Raw genomic sequence first — 6,000 nt, forward strand, 5'->3', positions numbered from 1 at the left:
AGCTATAGAAAACCATGCCATAGGTTCCTTTTTTTTTTATTTTTTTATTATTATTTTTTGCTATTGTAATCCCCACCGCCTTGTGGGTCCCATCATGAGGTTTGTGTTATATCCAAACCGTCTATCTATTTGGCAAGCTCATATTAAGCTTGAGACATAGAATAAGACAGATTTAACTATCAAGTGGACCACACTGTAAAAGGCAGTTAGGAATTGAACGTCTACCATTGAAACCCTTTTAGGGTTACAGAAGTTTTGGATCATTATGAAATTTGTTTTTCCTCTTCATTCAGGCCTTTGTGACCTTATGAATAGATTGGATGTAAAATAAATGTTATGGTGGGCCCTATAAAATTTTCAACGGTGAAAATCAGTTTTCCCGCTGTTCTTTGTGGTGTGGTCCAGTTCATCTTTGGATATGATTTTTTTTTTTTTGGATAATGCTCCGAAAGGATCTCGAAATATGGATGAACGTTGTGGATATTATAAATACATAGCTGTGGGGCCATGTAACTTTGATCTCTTTTGAGCCGTCCGTACAACTATCGGTTGGAGGGCGGTCAGCGCACGTCTTCGAAAGGAAGGGAGGGGTATTTTCGTCCTCAAAGTCGCTGTCTGCACGTGCTAGTCTAAGTTGGTAGCTTAAGTTTGTACTCCCTCATAAAAACCGCTGGATAAAAGGTATTGTCTACGGTGGTCATTTTCTCCACGTCCCGAGCTCGAACAGGCGGAGACTCTGAGGGTCCCATCGCGATGTATAACAGTTTTATCCACACCGTTCATCTATTTTTTTTTATATAATTTTAAGTATCTACTATAAAAATTAAGGTAGATCGAAAGATCAAATGAACCACACTACAGGAAGCAGTGGTCATAGTGAACCACACTACAAGAGTTGAACTGCCTTCATCGTTTGAAACTCAAGAACCATCCAATGTCGAAGGCCTAAATGCCCTAAGGACCCTCATACAAAGGTTCTCAAAGATTTTAGAAAAAAAGTCAGTTGACCATTTTTAAAGATGGTGGTGATTCATCCACCACAAAGGTGGCACAGGTGTCCGTTTATCTGGACTGTCCAAGCAGTGGGGAACTTTCTGGATGGAGATGAATCCTTAAAATCAAAGAGATCAAAGTGGAAGGTGAAATGAACTGGTGTCACACATTTACATTGATCCCAACCGTCCAAATATTTGTGGACAAAAATCAAAGTGATCAAATGACAAGTTTTAAATAAAAACAGCCGTTCAAAGTCTGATCATCAAAATTTATGCACTATCCACAATGAGTCCTATGATTTGGACGGTCCAGATTGTTGGTCAAGTTTGCCACCTGCATGCTGGACAAGTCAACATGATTTCTAAAATAGTGGAGAACTATCACCTTACCCAAGAAAAATACAAAGCCCAGGATTTGAAGCAACGAACTAACCTGTGATGTCGTCCTAGTTTGCGGCGTCGTACGTTATCCTTGTTGAAATGGTAGGTGCACTCGCTTGACAACACTACGTGAGCTCACTCGCCTCACACGTGGAAACTAAAAATATATGTGTGACATTAGATCTATCCATCAAGCAATTCCTACTCTCTAAATGCCATGCCTAAAAAATCAGGCCTTTCAGATCACTGGGTGTGCTACACATGTGCATCGAATTCAAACCGTTGGTCAATCTTCTTAACGGTTCACACGTTCTAGCATCCTTTAACATCTTATGTGCGGTCTAATTTTCAACATATAGAATCTAGATAGTGGGATCCACATGGTGAACGACTTCAATAGCACACACGTGATCGAAATTACAATGGAAGTATTACCGGTATCCCTCACGTTGACTGTTACCGAATCATTTTATTATATTTCAGCCGCAAGATACTGATGCCCCGCGGGACGCGGATTGGGTACTACCCGCGCATGTCCCGAGCGCACAGGCAGAGACTCTGAGGGTCCCATCGTGATGTATAAAGGTTTTATCCACACCGTTCATCCATTTTTTTTATATTATTTTAAGTACATGCTAAAAATTAAGGTAGATCGAAGGGTCAAGTGGACCACACTACAGGAAGCAGCGGTGATAGTGACGACCACCGTTGTAACCTTCCTAGGGCCCACCGTGATGTTTAATTTCAATCCAATCTGTTCATAATGTCACATAGACCTGGAATAAGGGATAAAATAAATATCAACTTCATCCAAATCTTCCGTGGCCCCCAAGAATTTTTCAACTGTAAAAATTTAATTCCAATTGTGTCGTCCATTTGAAATTGAATATGTCTTTCTTTTGCATTATACTCTATAATAATATGATAAAATGGATAGATGGTGTGGATAAAACTCATACATAATATTGGTCCTTCAGAGACTGCATATGCCGAGTTCGGGATAGGAGGGGGTAGTACCAAATCCGCGTCCTACGCCACATGTTCGTGTTTTCATCCAAAGCCAAAACGATTGGTTGGCAGCAAGAGAAGTATTCGACGTTTGCCTTTGGAGTTTGGATTCAGAAATTACCCGGTACTCCTCCTCACCACTGTACATTTTACACGCGTTTCTGGCTCTGACAGTGGGCCCCAATATCAGTAACCTAGGCCATTCATCTGTTGTGTACCACCGTAGATGAACTACTATTCAACATTCTCGTCCACATAAGAGAATTGTAAATCTCCTACGGCATGCACTAGCCTCCGTTCGTCCTATTCCTACCATTTTAAATGGTGATGACTCACCAAAGAAATTTGTGTATTGGTAAGTTAATCAGGATAGTAGAAATTATTGGCCCAACTGTAGATAGAAAATATCCTAAAAGACAGCTGATCAAATTGGTTTTGTTCAATCCAAACACATAACTACATGTGAAACAAATAATCTAATTTTACTTAAACGTGTGTAAATATGTTAAATGATGGACATGGTATATTCATATTTGACTTAAATTAAATTGAATGACTTATGACTTAACGCACCTATATATCCAATTAGAATTATATCTGTGATTATTAGCCTAACTACTTAATCACCAATTGTTAAAGTAATCAAACCATCATTGAACAATTCATAAAAGAGAAGGTTAGTCCCTCCTACATAAACTTTTTATCTTAAAAGCATGGATTTTTCTTAGAATAGTGATAACTTGAGTGTGTTTCTTAGTAAAAACAATAAATGTACAAAAAAATTTTAAAAATAATTTGATGCTAATTTTATTAGTCCAAATATAAATGTATACGTTCAACAAAAGAAACGTAATCAAAAGATTTAACAGTACGTCGGAAGTGGATGGTCGTGAGATAGTCATGGTATATGCTCAGCAGGTCGTTATTAGAAAGTTATTAAGAACTTAGTAATTTGGAGATCTAACATCATAGTCACATATATTTATATTAATTAATCAGCTTACTACAATAATGCATTGTACAGAAGCAGCAACTATGTTAAAAACTCTAAACTTGATATAACATTGTATTAGACATAAGTGAAAGAATTGAAACTAAAACTAATTAGAATAAATGCTCATGAGAAAAAGACAAGATAAATTAGAGCTAAAAGATTTGTATGTAATTATATCAGTGTGGGTCGTCAAGTTCTTCTTTCTATTTTATTTTTATAAGTTTAGAAAGTGATAGTCATGCATAAAATTCGATAGCTTTTGCAAATAATTTTCTTATTAGTTAGAAGTTTTTTGGTGACGTGTTCTATTCGATTTGGGAGTCCTCCAAGCATTACACTATCATAAGCACCCATGTCTCTATTAGAGTTTGTTGTCAGAAGCTTTCAATCTAAAAGGGTCTTGGGTCTCTCGACCAGTCGAGGGTCTGGCTGGACCAGTTGAGTGAGCATCTCGACTAGTCGAGGATTGCTCACCGTATATCTCTGGGTTCATAGCAAGCATGTTTGACCCCCGAGGAACGCCTAGATTTATCCAATATGCCCGATTGATCGAGGACTCGGCTCAACTAGTTAAGGTTATGTAAATTCGAGTCCCGATCTTGTGCGGACTACGAAAATCTGAGGCGGTTTTGCAAGGGTGCGAAAGGGAAGTTTCTTAAACTATAAACAAGGGTCTCTAGGGCTATTCTAAGGCTTCCTAAAGGTATTCTAAAGGGTTTTAGGGTTATTCAAGGGTGTAGCAAGGGTGAGATTCGAGAGTGTTTGAATGGGGTAAGTCCTCTCTCTTTGTAAATTATGCTTTCATAATGGAGATCTGTCGCTTTGTGCCATGGTTTTTTCCCGTAAGGGTTTTTCACGTTAAATCTTTGTGTTCTCTTGTGTATGCTTAGTGTCATTGGATTGCTATCCTAGATCTAGATCTGTGTGATTCCATAAGCCAAAATCTGAACAAGTAGTATCAGAGCAATCGTTAGGGCACAGATCTGAATATGAGGGATTAGTAATAATGGAAAGCACTAGGTATGATATTGAGAAGTATTCAGAGAAAAATAATTTTGAGTTATGGAAGATCAAGATGATGAGTTCTAGAAGATCAAGATGATGAGTTCCTTAATCAAGCAAAGTGAAGATGGTGCTCTTGAGGAGCGAAAGTCTACTATGACTGATGATGATTGGAATACTCTTGATAAGAAAGCTTTATCATCAATCCGTTTATGTCTCATGGATGAGGTTATCTACAACGTCGTAAGGGAGAAAACTGCGGCTAAGTTATGGGCGAAGTCAGAGGATGTCTATGCGGAAAAATTCTCTGAAAATCGCCTACACTTGAAGCGGTGGTAGTATAACTTTAAGATGACAGAGGGTGGAGATCTAGAGGATCACATCAGCAACTTTAATAAATTAGTTTATAAATTGCTGGATATGGAGGAAGTGATGAAAGATGAAGAACAGGCATGTATGTTGCTGAATTCTCTTCCAGCGTCTTATGAGTCATTCAAGAACATAATGTGCTCCACGAATAAAACTCTGAGTGTCGACACTATTATCTCAGTCATTCAAGGGAAGGCTTTGAGAAAGCTTAACGTCAACATGGGGATATCTTCTGAGGCACTGCTTATAAGGGGAAGGAGTTCTGAACAAGGTACAGGTTCTTCAGGTTCTAAGTCCAAATCCAAGGGTAAAGGCAAAGGAAAGATAAAGTGCTGGAACTATGGGAAGAAAGGACATATGAAGAATGATTGTGAAAATCCTAAATCGAAGAGAGAAGATTTTGAGGTTTCATATAGGGAGGCCAATGCTGTCACGTCTGTTGGATCGAGTGCATGTGATAGTAATGTTTTGTCTGTGTCTATTATCAAGAGATCATACTCATAAGAATGAGTGGATGCTAGACATAGGGTTATCTTTTCACATGACTCCTCATCGGAGTTGGTTCACTAGCTATAGGGAGTGCGATGGTGGACAGGTATTTATGAGCAATGACAGTGCTTGTAATGTTGTGGTTATTGGTACGGTGCGTATTAAGATATTTGATAGGGTGGAGCGTACCCTAACTGATGTGAGGCACATTCTTAACATGAAGAAAAATCTGATTTCTCTTAGTGTACTTGAGGTAATTGGCTACAAGTTCACAGTTATTGATGGTGCTCTTAAAGTATCTAAGGGGGCACGGGTAATCATGAAAGTGCAACGACTCGATAACTTGTATAGGTTGATCGCAAGCACTTCAAAAGGTGGAACTGTAGTGGATGTAGAGGATTCCACCTTTGCACTTGTGTGGCATGTTAGGCATGGCCACATAAGCGGGTAGGGCAGGAAGGCTGAGACGTGCGTATAAGGATACAGAGCAGGTTGAGCAGCCACCTATGAGAAAATCATACGGCATGATCGCAGGATATCGGCGAGGTACATGAACGACTCCAATATCGCAAGAGGATCCGTCTTCTATTCTGATGGCTCTATGTGAGCCCAGTGCTGAGAAATGGAAGGTGACTATGGGCGATATGATGGACTCATTGTACCAGACCAACATATGGGAACAGGTGGAGCTTTCAATAGGCTGGAGAGTGATTAGATGCAAATGGATCTTTAAAAGGATATGACATAGATACAGAGCGAGGT

Source organism: Magnolia sinica, chromosome 10 (genome assembly GCF_029962835.1).
Source record: "Magnolia sinica isolate HGM2019 chromosome 10, MsV1, whole genome shotgun sequence".
NCBI lineage: Eukaryota > Viridiplantae > Streptophyta > Magnoliopsida > Magnoliales > Magnoliaceae > Magnolia > Magnolia sinica.